Genomic DNA, 15,669 nt, shown 5'->3' with positions numbered 1-15,669 from the left:
ACGTTTTTCTTATGATTAAAAATACCACATAAAATTGCCTTTATAACGACATATCACACTTGGCTGTATCATATATCATTTTATCATAAATGGAACGTAAATATCAAATTTGAGAGAAAATACGACTTTTTGAAGTTTTTAATTTTTCGTTTAAGCAACAGAATAAGTAAGGCACTGCTCGAGTACCCTAAAAAATTTGATATTTAAAATTATATTTAGGATATCATCGTTTCACCATAAACAGCTCAAGTTGATGAATCACTGGATATGCCACGTTTTTTTAGGGTTTATTTCGTCTACCCCCTGTTTTTTACCCATAATATCAAAGTACTGAGAGTACACTGTCAAATAGTGTAAATTACTGTAAGAGTAGAATGTGATGATGAGTTGCGTATTGCAACCAAACCTTGAAGTTATCATCATAAACTCATGCTTATAATATTTTTCAGAAATTCTACTTACCTGTTTTGAAACAGTGGGACATATAATACTGACAGTTATGATTTAATATATACACAATGCCATGTTGCATTCCAGAAACTGTATAAGCATTAAGGTAATAAATATGACAGTATGTGTCCTTTGCCCATTGTTAAAGGAGCCATCACTGTTGCCATCGTCTCAGGTAGGGTGTTAGAATTGCACCTGTTATACCCATTGTATGATCGTAAAAGGTGACTAAATTTGGTACCTTTTTTGCTTTTTTGCTAGCGTCAATCAGACATCAGACGAGGTGCTATGTCTCATTTTACCATTAGTATCGCGAAATAATACCATCAAAAAGTCAACCAGGTACTGATTACAAATTATAAGTTTTTTCTCATCCAACATCCTTCATGAAATTGCATGCTTTCTAGATTATCTAATGAAACGCTTTAAAAAGTTCTTGAACTGTTCCAGAACGGTTCTACAATGTTAAATGAGACCTGCTCCAGTTTTCAATTCCAGAATATTTCTAGAATTGTTCTAGAACATTACTCTAGAGCATTACTGTAGAACAATTTCAAAAACACTGTTCTAGAACAATTCTAGTACACTGTTCTAGAACAGTTCTAGAGCATCGTTCTAGAAAACGTTGAAGAACGATTGTAGAATTCCTTTAGAATAATTCTAGAACAGTTCTAGAACTGTCCTAGAACTCCTCCAGTTTTCAATTCAAGAATAGCTCAAGAATTGTTCTAGAACATTATTCTAGAACATTGTTCTAGAAAAATTTTATTATTCCTTTAGAATAATTCTAGAATAGTTCTAGAACTCTTTCAGAACCGTTCTGGAGCAGTTCTAGAACTGTTCTAGAAATCCTTGCAGGGGTATAAGCAACACATTCCCAACCAGTCACAGTATACTGACAACAGGCGAACCAGTCGTCCTACTCCCTTAATGCTGAGCGCTAAGCAGGGTGTAACGTGTGTCTCGGCCAGGTGACAGAACCCAGAGCCTACCTCACAGGAGCGAGCTCTCAACCGAAGGCCAAACGTGAGGCGGTGTCAAGGAAGACGTTAGGAAGTATAAATAATTTAAGTTAGGAAGACGAGATGCTATGATACGATCCTAAATTTAGTCGTCTTTTTGCACAAGGGGCAGTAGGTACAATTTTAACGCCCTACCTGCAGGACCGCGTTTTCATCGTTAATTCATTTTAATGTCATAAGGTCATCCAACCCGAAGGGTCAGGATGACCTATAGTCACTATGCTTTGTCCATTGTCATGCGCTGTTCGCATTTCGTCATTCGTATAAACTTTTCATTGAAACGAATTCTTCTCAATATCCGAAAGGCCCAAGAAACTGATATTAGGCATGTAGAATGCTGGAATGATGGACCACCAAGTTTGCGGAAATGAATTACCTTGACCTTCATTCAAGGTCACAGAATTAAAAAAGGCTAAATCTTTAAACGATTTCTTGTGAATAACTAAGATACCTAGATACCTGATATAAGGCCTGTAGTATGCTGGCATGAAAGACTACCAAGTTCATTTAAGGTTACAAGGGACAAATAGGCTAAAACCTATAAACGACCTATTGTGAATAACTAAGAGGCATAGGAATCTGATATTGGGACTGTAGAATGATAGCTTAAACGACTACCGAGTTTGTTCAAATAAATGACCTTGGACTAGCTTCATGGTCACATGAGTCAAATAGACTAAAATCTTTAAACGACTTCTTGTGAATAACTAAGAGGACTAGAGACCTGATATTGTACATGTAACATGTTTGGGTGAAGGACAAATGTTCCTAAATCATCTTGACCGATAGGTCAGGGTGACCTAAAGTGATCGTACTTCGTGCGCCGTCTTCATACACTTTTTCATTCAAACAACTTCTTCTCAATAACTGAAAGGCGTTGAAACATGATGTTAGATCTAACGTATTCTCAAATAAAGGGCTTCAAAGATGTTTGTCAAATGAATGACTTTGACGTTAATTGAAGGGTTTCAAATTGGCAAACATAAACGACTTCTTGACAAAAACTAAGACGCCTTGCAGTATGCTGGAATAAAGGGCTTCAAACAGGTCAAATGTATCAAAATCTTCAAACAGCTTTTCAATATGTGAAAGGCCTCAAGAACTCAGATAGTGGGTCTGTAAAATTGATTTGTTTACTTGACCTACTCTCATGGTAACATTTTTAAACTATATCAGACACCTAAAACGTTAATTGAAGAGTTCCTAGCGTGCAATATATTATTTGGTGCTCCAAAAAAATTGAACAATTTCAGTCCACTGGATTCTGTTTTCGTTACTGTATAGTTTGACCATGTTTTATTGAGTGAATAATAGTCAGACATGGGCCGTTTGACTTACGAATGAAATCCTAAGTATCCATGACATTTTATAGACATCAAAACAACAGTATATCCTTTTGAGAAATATCTAAGGTCAACATATAAGTTACATCGATATACGTTTCGCTAAACGGAATTTGCTTAGTAATAAGTTAATAAACCCATGAAGACAGAAATAGGAAAAACTTCTGACGAATGGTGTAGGAAATATAAGTCATGTTGACCTTATTTTGCTTGTATAACATATTGTATAGTTCCATATATGACCCTAAAATTAACATTTTGTGATATATGGGCAAAACAAGGTTTTATTTAGATGTAGGTCAAATGTCAATAAACATGTCAGTTTGACCGAACTTTGGTACACCAACTTACATGGGATACATTTTGCTCAACTATGACGTCGCTAAGCGGCTTTTGATACATGATAGAGTCGAGAGAAGGACAGCTTTCGGTTAAAATTTTTAACTCTCAGTACTTTGATATTGGGTAAAAAATAAAGGGGGTAGACGTACAAAAGTGCCAAAAAGTCGGCATATCCAGTGATTCATCGGCACAATATTTTCATGAGTCAATAAATGATATATGAAGATATTTTTGATTGCTAAAATTTTAGGGTACTCGGGGTTTGTCATTGTTATCTAAGGAATTAATTAAAAACTAATGAAATGAAATTACTCTATTTTCATGAAAAATTAAAAGCAAAACTGGAAATTGCAAGAAAACCCCAACAGATCTGATGAAGTATTGTATATCGTTAAAAAGATAATACGAAATGCTATGTTATTACACCAAAATAATTTATCTTTGGGTTTTGTATGCCTAAATATGATATATTAAAGGCACACAAGTAGGAATCGGACGTAAAACTTACAAAAGGTGGTGCTGTAGTCGCATGATTAATCTATTCATGGAAAAAGTACTGTTCCGATACGTATTATGTGCCGATTGATGTATTCGCATCAAAAAATTAAAAATCGATCGTGGGCGGCCATGCAACACCTCCAAAGTTTTGAAATATACGGTTTTAAGTATTTATACTAAAGAGGTATAATTACTGTATGAAAAGAGAAGTTTGAGCTTTGAACACATTTAGCATGTCATGTGTTGGAGCAATCCCCACACATCATGATAGCTAGTATAAAAATACAAATTACGATTTATGTTGGGAGTACCTGCACTATTCATAAATACGTACAATTATTTAATAAAGTTGAACAACCCCTAATTTATGATTAAAATACAATATAATACACTGGTATCATGCGGAGGAGCAATCTCCTCGCATCATAATATCGGTATGAGTTTACACGTTAAATAATTTATATGATTAATTTTCACGTTTCCGTTTTCTTTTGGGCAACTGCTCCACCATTGGTCGGGTTCCTGTATTTCCTTTCTGCTGTTGTGGAGGTTCCGGGGTACCTTAACGAACAGGGTCGCCTGGTCTTCACTCACCATTTGTTGTTCCTCCATTAAACTTATATAATGGAGGTGGCCCATGATGGTGGGGAGGTCGGTGTAGGATCTGTTTGCGTCTCCGCAGAAGTCCGGGTGGTATCTACCATCACTGTCATCATCACTGGAGACACTTCCTAAAAGTTCAGATATGTCCAGTTCTGACAGGGAAAGTATCTACACCTGGACCCCGCGGAGAGGCTTCGGGCATAGTGGTGCTACGATGGACCTGGACTCCCATAAACGGCATGACGTATCTTTGTCCAGGACCCGGTAGCGAGTTCCTTCCACTGACTCCTGGCAAGAGGTAGATGTCTTCAAGAAAGATGCCTCATCCACTTTCTGCCCAGCAGCCACCATGCAATTAATCTTCTGTCGGCATGGGACGTAAGATCTGATGTGGTTATCTAATTACGCCTTACGCGGTACCCGGAACATTATTTATATGTAGATACACGGAACGTGATATTTTACCTGGTCGGTAATTTCATTTGCTTTTACTGCCAGTTAATAGTTCATGTGACATCCGAATTCAGTTTTTAAGAAAACGATTTTAAAAGTTTTAATGAAAACGAATTTTAAAGCATCAATTAATTAAGATACAGTACATGTTAAGGTTTCATTTTCACACTATTGCCGCCTTCTTCACTCGCTATCTTCAGAGTAACATAACTCGCTGGAGACGCTGGGAAAACCACGTACTTGTATTTGCCGCGAGAAAATCAATTAATACGTTATGAACAAATAAGTATCTGTTTCTTGTCATAAAGTACCCTTCGCACTGATCAAGATGGATGGGAAATTGATGATCTGACACGAGAGAACCCCAAATAGCCTAATCATTTGAAGATGTGTTGTGAGCTGGGAGGTCTCGAATCCTTGTACGTACATGTATATAACTAATTGGTCTTAGTAATGAATCCGTATAGGAGCAGCTGGATAGTAGTCGGTGGCGAAGCCCTTGACCACTTGTAGACCGCCTCAACAACGTGATTAGGTTGATCGGGAGGGCAAAAGGATACTGGGAGTTTAAAATTCATAAATGGTCCTAAATCTCAATCGTTAAATTATCATCCGAAAATGATACGTGATCTACATAAACATCTTGGATATATAGGCGATAATGATTCTGTCGTTTATAACGGCAATATTGTCAATTCTTGGATCATTCGAAAGTCATGATAATATCTAAATCTAACATAAAACACGTGTGACCGTATACATCAATTACATAAGCAATTAGCTGCGCATTTGAGTTAATGTTGCTATTTAAATTTGATTTAGCCAAAATCAATATGTAACTAGATAAGCGCAGTGTTCCATTATTTCGCTGAAATAGGCTAAAACTTCAAAAATCTTCTTCTGAAATTCCAGAAATGGTAGAATCAAATAATCTTCATAGATGGAAAGGTCTTGAGGTCCTTTACAAAAAAGTGTGAATTATATGACCCTGGGGACGTTTCCCCCCTGGGGAGGGGTTCAATTTTACTATAGTTTATATAGGGAAAAGACATTTTTGAGCATTATTTGGTCATTTGTAATAGGAAATAAGTCAAATGTTATCAAAATAATCAGTATGAGATGACCATTGAATCCTATTTAAAAAAAAAATTCAACGACTGAACCCCAGGGGCCTGAGGGGTGGGGCCAGAAGGGGTCAAATAGGCTAAAACTTAAAAAATCTCCTTCTGGAATTCCAGAAATGGCAGTATCAAATACTCTTCATAGATGGAAAGGTATTGAGGTCCTTTACAAAAATTGTGAATTATATGACCCTGGGGTCTCACGTTCCCCCCTGGGGAGGGGGTTAAGTTTACTATAGTTTATTTTGATAGTTGAAATTTGTTACCTCTATTTCTCAGAAAGTACTGAAGCGATCTGTCTCAAATTTTATATGTAGGATGTAGTCAAAGTTTGAAAAGCAGAGAAATGATATCTCTTTCCATTGTCTGACAGATTATTCTTTGGTGGGCGCCAGGATCACTCTGGGATATCTTGTTTCCATTTGAATTATTATTGTTTACCTTTTATCGGTTGGTTGTCCATGAGAAGAGTTGGAAGTGAGTCCGGATAGGCCGATTTATGGAAGCAGGATTGAGTCGGAGCATGATTTTAGTAAGAAAGTGTTAGAATTTCCGGATGTTTAGTTGCATCTGGTTGGTAACTGTCTGTCAAAATGTAAGGGTTTCCACTAGAAGTTTGTACTCTAATACTAATTGTAAAAGTATGCAACGACTATGATGTAGAGTTATTTTTGCTTATAGTAATTTATTATATATTTCCAGTTCTGTTGCTATTCCAACTCAAAGCTTATAATAACTTATTTGTCCTTGACCAATTCTTATGTCCAACTAATCAGTTTAAGGTAAAAGTACAAACTACTGTAACATTGTCCAAAACCTCAAAGATAAGTTATTTTCTTCTAGGTCATTTGTATACCAAATAGATGATGTGGGAAATGATTGCTAATTTTTGAGTTAGATTTCTGAGTGATTGTAATTGTTAATTAATGAAGTAGCTCTGGGATGCGTTCCCTAATTAATTATTGACTTTATTTTACTCTTCTGGTTTTCTTTACCAGTAACACTGTACTTGGTATATGTGAGTATGACTGGTGAATTATAACCCAAGTTATGGAACCATCAGATGGTTCAAAATAGTGCTACTTGATGTTGCACAATTTGCAATTTTATTGGATGTCTAAACCTGCTCTGGAGACGGGACCTTGATTGAGTAGCGGAGACCATGGAGCTACAAGATGAATACGAAACTGGAAACTCGTAATAAATATTGTGACAGCCATACGCTACCACATTATACTGGGCTGACACTGGGTCTAGACCACTTTGGTTTCCCAATAATGTTACATGATTTCAACAACATGGTGCAAAATTTCTGTCATGCAATTTGGAGCTACAATATATCGTCAACACACAGAGAGGAAACACGTCACAAAAAAGGAAGTTCCAGTACACAAGGTCGACGTAGAAACTAACATCAACAAAGAGTATTAAAATACAAAAGCATTTACATATGGAGGCAATATAAACGTTAGCGGCAACTCAAAGCGGCGAACGATATACATGTATACATAAAATACTAATACGCTAGGGAACCATACCATAGCGTCAACAAACAAGATTGAAATAAAGAAACAAAATCAAAGCAGACATGAATACCGAACATCGTGATAAACCAACGAAGCAGTCACGCAGGAGAAAAAGAACAGTGTTCATGAAAAGGGATATCAATGTCTTCTATAACTACAATAAGATACAGAGCCAAATATATAATAACTTCATCATATATTACAATATATTACAATGTACAGAAAAATGGACAAAATTATCCCTACGTCAATGTTTTTAGCATTTTTAACAAAGGAATAATAAAAAGAGAATCTTATTAGAAGCAAACAACTGAAAATCAAAATGACGGAATGAAATCTACAAGATAAAAATACCCTGCATAAAGCGAAGTAAAAACAATATATTACCAGTGTCTGAAAACATAAGCTGTATTTTGGCGATATCCACTATTTGTTTTCTGTCACTTGCCAATGATACAGCTTCTAATTTCAGACACGATATTTTTTTCGTTCAATTTTCATAGAAACATTATATTTTAAATTAATAATGTCAGTGTTTCAAACGCGCTCGTGTTTCAACCAATATTTCGCTTTGGAAGGTCAGTCGAACCGTGCACGGTCAGAAATCTTAAAATTTACGATTGCTTTCCGCCAGTGTCGAATAAAATGTATGTGGTTTGTGTAACGACTGTGTTGGATGCTGGATAAAGGCGTTACCCTGTTCCTGAGTTCAGTGTATTCGTGTGTAAAAGATTGTGTCTGATGTCAAATTTGACTGGAGTCAAATGATATTTTATTTATCCCATTAAACGTAAATGAAACTTAAGATAATACCTCCATCGTAAACCTTTATCATATGTTAGCTTGTCCTGAGGGATTTGAAAGAGAAAATAAATGTGTGTATTTCTCACGACACCGGAACTCTCTAGGAATACCTGATCTGAACGTGGCATTTCCACGCCTCTGAACCTCTCTCACGCGTGACTCGGCGCCTACGTGTCTCCACCCGCCAACACCAGCAGAATTTATATGACCGGAAGGTCGCATCTTGTGTCAGGACCATATGATCTGTTTATAATTGTTTTATGAATCATTGTGCAAGGCTTCCCGAAAACTATTGTGTCGTATTTTTGAAAAAAAGGAACACTTTCTTCATTTGTATGTCTCTTAATTGCATAAAATTCGGGAAAATATGCATTTTACTACTGTGATTGTAAATTTTTTTATACCACGAGAGTTTAATCTAACTCATAATAGGAATTTCGCCATATCAATATGTCTAAGATCTACTTTCATAGACTCCTTCTATAGAAAGTATATATCTACAAGCCACGAAAACAGATGTAAAAGTACATGTACTGCAGAAGAAATGTGTTAATTTAGAGAAAATAAGACTAATGGCGATATATCTCTCCCTTAGTGTACAATTAGCAATATCTGAAGTCAAATATTCGCACAGTGTTAGAATATATATAATACAAAATATTTAAGAAACACAATTTAACAAAGCATGACAATTTATTGACAGGTGCCCTATCCGGGCCTCGAACTCACGATCTACGGCATTATGGTATCATCCTTTTTCAGAACCAGAACTTCTAGAAACGGTACTTTTTGTCATCAGCTTCAATAGTAAAACTCGGCTGCGTAGTCTTTGTGTGCTAAATAAATCGCAGTCTACAGATCAATTCACCATCTTGCTACCATTTTGATTTAAACAAGAGGCCCATGGGCCTTAGCGGTCACCTGAGTTAGAATATATAATGAAACAAATTAAAGACATATAAACACTATATGCTGGGCCTTGGAGTTAGTCAATGATTTATAAATTTGACTTTTCAGACTATGAAGAGTATTTGCTTCCATCAAACCTGTGAACTTAGAGGTATTTTTTGAAATTTTAATCATTTTGACCCTGTTTGGTCCTGCCCCTCTGGTCCCCCAGGGGGTCATCGAGGACGGATGTGGATGTTAAAATGCTATATCTTAGGCTAACAATTCTAATCAAGTTCGACTAATTTCCTACAAAAATTGGGCAAAATAATGTTCACAAACATGTTTTTCCTATATAAACTAAAGTAAACTGGACCCCACCCTAGGGGGTAACGTGAGACCCCAAGGTCATATAATTCACAATTTTTTATAAAACAACTTAAGACCTTTCCATCTATAATTATTTGATTCTACAATATCCAGAATTTTTAGAAGATTTTTGATAAGTTTTAGGCCTATTTGACCCTTTTTTAGTCCTCGCCCCTCTGCCACCCAGGGGGTCGCCACGTCCCAATGGTGGATATGATATTGAAATGCTATCTCAAGGCTAATTTTTCTAACCTTAGTTTGACTCAATTCCTAATCGGGATAATTTGTGAGCTTAAATTTCATTTGGATAATTAGTAGTCGTTTTTCCTATATAAATCGTAATAGTAAACTTGACCAACTACCAAAGGGGAATACAGGAGGACCCACAGGGGTCATTATAATTACACATATTTTTTTATTACAAACTTTTAAGACCCTTTTCATCTATAGAAGTGCATTTGATTTTATACCATTTTCCAGTATTTTAAAAGAATACTTTTTGAAAGTTTTAAGCCTATTTTGACCTTTATTGGCCCCTTGCCCCGCTGCCTCCGGCGGGGTCAGCCTGGGACCAATATGGATATGATATTAAAATGCTATCTCAGACTAATAATTGTAACCAAGTTTGACTCGTTTCCAATGAAAATTGAGCAAAACATGCTCAAAAATGTGTTTTCCCTATATAAACTATAGTAAACTTGACCCCCCCCCAGGGGGAAACGTGAGACCCCAGGGTCATATAATTCACAATTTTTGTAAAGGACCTTAAGACCTTTCTATTTATGAAGAGTATTTTATTCTACCATTTCCAGAATTTCAGAAGAAGATTTTTGAAGTTTTAGCCTATTTGACCCCTTTTTAGCCCCGCCCCTCTGCCCTCAGGGGGTCGGCCAGGACCAAATTTGAATATGATATTAAAATGCTATCTCAGGCTAATAATTCTAACCAAGTTTGACTCGTTTCCAATGAAAATTGAGCAATTAAAACATGCTCAAAAATGTGTTTTCCCTATATTAACTATAGTAAACTTGACCCCCTCCCCAGGGGGAAACGTGAGACCCCAGGTTCATATAATTCACAATTTTTGTAAAGGACCTTAAGACCTTTCTATTTATGAAAAGTGTTTTATTCTACCATTTCCAGAATTTCAGAAGAAGATTTTTGAAGTTTTAGCCTATTTGACCCCTTTTGACCCCGCCCCTAAGGCCCCTGGGGGTCAGTCATAAAAAATTTGTTAATAGGATTAAATGGCCATCTCATACTGATAATTCTGACAACTTTTCACTCATTTCCTATAACAAATGACCAAATAATGCGCAAAAATGTGTTTTCCCAATATAAACTATAGTAAACTTAACCCCCTAACCACGGGGAAATTAGAGACCCCAGGGTCATATAATTCACAATTTTTGTAAAGGACCTTAAGACCTTTCTATCTATGAAGAGTATTTGATTCTACCACATCTGTGAGTAGAGAAGAAGATTTTTGAAATTTTACTCAATTTTACCCCTTTTGGCCCCTTCCACAGCCCCCTGGGAGGTGGGGACCATATAATTCACAATTTTGATTGGCCTTATGCCTTAGAAGGTTTGTGCAAAATTTCATTGAAATTGCTTCAGTAGTTTTGGAGAAGAAGTCGAAAATGTAAATTGTTTACGGACATACGACGCACGACGACGGACAAAAGGCGATTAGAATAGGTCACTTGAGACTTCGTCTCAGGTGACCATTTTGATTTTAAAAAACTCTCACTCTTCCTCGTGACTCCCTTGGCACCGCCTAGCTTTTGGCCTTGAGTTGAGCGTTCGCCCCTGTGAGGAAGGCTCTGGGTTCTATCCCCAGGCCGAGAAACACAAAAGTCTATAAAAGTGGCAGTTTCTGCTCTGCTAAGCCCTTAGCATACAGGGAGTGGGACGACTGGTTAGCCCGTTGTCAGTATAATGTGACCGGGTGGGGTGTGTTGCTTGGTGTCTTTGGTGGCATGCGTCAGGTATATAGCACTATAAAAACGGAAACAGTTACACTATACAAGAAGACACAACATGAATTCACCGCAGCTCCCAAAACACGCACATCGCACAACATACACGCAAAACACAGCATACATGGGAGGCCGTCCTTACATGACCATAACTGTTAATAGAACGTAAATTAATCGAACAAACAAACAAACAAAATCACTGTCTATGACGTCACCCACATAATACGTCAAAATGACGTAATGAATTTTTCCTTTAGTATTGGCCAATGATATTAATTTCGAGTGATAAAAACTACCAACAAACTAAAGGAATAGCTATTGGATCTAGATTGGGCAGGAGCTTTGCATGTTCATATATGTGTAAGTGGGATGAACAGCTTATGAAGTATGAGCAAACGTTTGATTGATGATGGATTTGGGATATGGTTAGGTAGCCCGAAAGAGCTGGGAAAATTCCCAACGTATGCTTACAGTATACATAATATTGAAGTTGAGCTACGTTTGAGAAAATTGAATTCCTTGATACATGGATTTTGCTTGAGAAAAGTAACATAATCACAGATTTGTTTATAAAACCTACAGGGAAGCAGTTGTGTTTGCACAATATTTCGTGCCACCCTTCACACCCAAAGAAATCTTTACCATGTGGATTAGGCATAATGATCAACAGATTTGTACTAGGAACGAGGATTACGTGAGACATCGAGATGCGCCTAAAGTACAATTACGTAAGAAAGGTTACAGTGCTAAGCAAGTGGACCCTCCACTACAGAGAGTGGATCGAATGGAGAGAACGGAGCTTTTGACTACATGCAAGAAAATAAATCTAACAATAGGGTCCCATTGGTTCTCACGTACACTAGGATACTCCCAGACGTATAAAAGATCCTTCGAAAAAATCAAACAAGAGGCCCACAGTGCCTGTATTGCTCACCCTGCTTTGAAATTTGAAGATTTACCTCTAAATTCCCCGTTTGGCCCTACTCTTTGACTAGTAGCTAGTTAAAGGATTTACCTCTATTTCCCCTATTGGACACCGCCCCTCCTACCCCCTTCCACGGGGGCGGTGGTCAGAGCCAAAATTTATACAACATCTGTTCCACTTCCCCCAAGAATGTGTCTGGTCAAAGGTTAGAATCCATACGGAACTCTATGACTAGTAGCATTTTAAAATGTTGACGGACGGACGCCGCGCCACGACATACGCTCATCGGGCCTTTGGGCCAGGTGAGCTAAAAACTCTTCATAGGTCCGAGCAAACGAGGATTGTGTTTCAGCAACCAAATTATTTGCATACACTTGTACACATCAAGACCAAACGGGAGATCCATGTGGAAGTTGGTTGAGATTGTACCATATGCGATCAAATGGAGAAGAGTGTTATCTATGACACGAGCAGTCCATGAGAATTAAAGCCATAAGTATCATCGGCAAAATGTTCCACAGGAAAGGTGTACATGTATATGTGTTTATTTGTAATAAAAGCAATGTAACTGTGTATGTTGGTGAAACCGGAAGATCTTTAAGAAAAGGTTTACTGAGCATTTAAGAAATGTTAGATACGTCCGGATAATCCAATAAACCGGCATTCCTGGAACCACAAAGCAACTGATGTGAAGATTGTGGTTATAAAACATTATCTAAGAATATTAAGGAATTCCGGCTTTTGCATGAAGAACAATGGATAAGGTTGTTAGACACAAAGACTCCAAAAGGATGTTATGTAAAAGGAATGTGATGCAACAAAAATGTAGTACGAGAAAATTCATTTTGACGTATTACATAGACAATAAGAGTTTTTTATAACCAAGATGGTAACAAGATGATGACTTGATCAGTAGACTGCGATTCTTTTTCCAAACGAGTTTATATTGCATGTTTGTATATTGTAAATTATGTTCCCTTTGAAAATCTTATGAGAAGTTATATATTTAGTGTATAGTAGATATATAAAGTTAATGATTTTGATGTGTTTATTGACAGCCATGGTCATTTAAGAACGGGCTTCATGTGTGTAATGTGCTGCGGTTTGTGGATTTCTACAACTACGCTTTTGGAAGATTGTGGTATATTCATGCTGTGTCTCCTTGTGATAAAGGAAACTCCTGTCTGGTCATATTATACCATTAAGGGGCAAACAAGTGCTGTAACTACCTTTATACTGAGCAGAAACCACCACTTCTATAGACTGTTTCGCACAAGGGTGAGCGCTCAACCGAAGGCCTAAAAAGAGGTGGTACCAAGGAGGATGTCAGTAAATTAGGAAGAAAAGATATATCCTAAATTTAGTCGCTGTTTACAATAGGGACATCAGGTACAATGCTGACGCTCTACCAGTAGGGTATCGTCCATGTATGATCTTAGCTTTTGATAGGACATTTTTACAAAATATAGGAAAACAAATCCATTGGATAATGATGAGTTTAATCCTTCCTCAACATGATAAAATACAACATAGATTACTGAGTGCCGTCCATTTATAGTTCCCTACGGCAAAATTCCTCCTTAATCACGTATGTTTGCGTGACGACATCACACGTGAAATATCACGCTGCTGATAAGACTCGGTGTTCAATCAGCGGTTTACCTGGTGCCAGGCTCATCGATCCTTTAAGCACAACGACACGATCTAATCGTCAGAGTTGATATCTTTGATAATATCTAGAGCCTAGCGTATTGAAACTATTCTTCAGAGAGATATTGTTAGATGCGTTATATACCCGATGTAAAGGTAAATGTAAAGTTCTGGTTTTGACCTTAAGATTTAACGAATCATGCATTTTGTTCGTGTAAACTAGATTCAGACCGTTTCCTGGCCCTGGCGTGTCTTAAATTGAATATGGAAATACACAAAAGAGAATTTATATTTGAATTCTAATTTAGAATTATGTCAGTATATGACATGTAAAGCCGATACAGCAATAAATTATGTTACTTCATCTAAAAAATAATCTATTCTACAGATCCTATGTTACCTACGAAACATGTGTTGAATACATGTGCCTTATTTTCATAAAGTGTGTTACAAATCTATCGCCAGCGATCAAAACTAGGTCATCGTCTGAAGCTATATACTGAGGCTGAATTTCGGACAAATTTGTGTCAATGTATGCGCCAAAAACGACAAGGAAACTTTTGTTGTTTTTTAGGTCACCTGAGACGAAGTATCATGGTGACCTATTCTAATCGCCTTTTGTCCGTCATGCGACGATAGGCAATTTACATTTTCGACTTATTCTCCAAAACCGCTGAAGTAATTTTAATAAAATTTTGCACAAACTTTCTAAGACACAAGGCCAATCAAAATTGTGAATTATATGACCCAGGTTCCTATGGGAGGGCAAAAGTGACTAAAATTTAAAATATCTTCTTCACACACATATGTACTTTCTTCGCTTGCATTCCCTTTACTTTTATGTATAGTGATGGACCTTACCTAAGAAAGTGACAGAGGGAAAAGAAAGGAAACAGAAAGGCAGAACTCCTTAACTCCCTGGTCGAGTGCATCACATCCCGGTTTTCAGGAGATGTGCACTTATTCTCCATGCCAGCAGAATACTATCCATTAGTAAATGGTCTGATGACGAGGGTATGATTCATTAAACTCTAACTATTAGTCTTCTTATTAACACACAATCAAAACTAAAGAAACTTCCTGTGGCTGATTAATTTTCTCTTCTGTACTGATGATTTAATACACTGTGCTTTTGATCGGACTTAACATCCTTTACCAACAGAAAAATGATGCAACAACACAAAATAAATACAGCCAAACAGCTGGACTCCTAAGCGCTCAACTTGCAGTGTTTTTTCCAGTTGTATATGACAATCACACAATGAGATGTGTATGAAATCTAATCCATTTGCTGACAATTAAATAAGGTATTTTCAAATTTCAATCGAAAGTCCCCTACTGAAAAAAATACTAAAGTACAATACGTAGTCACATTTTGATGTGTACTTGCAGACTATGGAGACGAGAATGTTGCTCATCTTATGGCGATGTGTGGTTCAGCACTAGCAGCTTGTTGTCCATCGGTCAATCTGATGGCAATTGAGCCGGAATGGACATTGCTCAAAACTTTTGTGAGAAATATGTAAAGTGTTTGTAAAACTGACTGCTGTATGTTTCAAACAGATACTATAATAGAAATAAACATTTGTTTTAAAACAATGAGGTTAAACTGACTGAATGTCATTTTTTCGGCAACGAGAGGAAAACTTGCTGGGCAATGCTTCAGGAGATAGAGGGAGACAGGTGTAACCTG

At 37.0% G+C, this 15,669-nt stretch overlaps 1 long non-coding RNA gene across 1 annotated transcript; it reads left to right on the top strand.

Moving 5' to 3' along the window:
* Positions 1–14,060: 14,060 nt before the first annotated feature.
* On the top strand, positions 14,061–15,510 carry LOC138332846 (uncharacterized). Its single transcript, XR_011209888.1, has 3 exons — positions 14,061–14,132; positions 14,825–14,990; positions 15,369–15,510. It is a non-coding gene; the product is annotated as an uncharacterized lncRNA (long non-coding RNA).
* Positions 15,511–15,669: the final 159 nt, after the last annotated feature.

This window comes from Argopecten irradians, chromosome 10 (genome assembly GCF_041381155.1).
Source record: "Argopecten irradians isolate NY chromosome 10, Ai_NY, whole genome shotgun sequence".
NCBI classification, from domain to species: domain Eukaryota; kingdom Metazoa; phylum Mollusca; class Bivalvia; order Pectinida; family Pectinidae; genus Argopecten; species Argopecten irradians.
The sequence above is the reverse complement of the archived record's forward strand: the minus strand, read 5'-3'. Positions and strand labels throughout refer to the sequence as shown.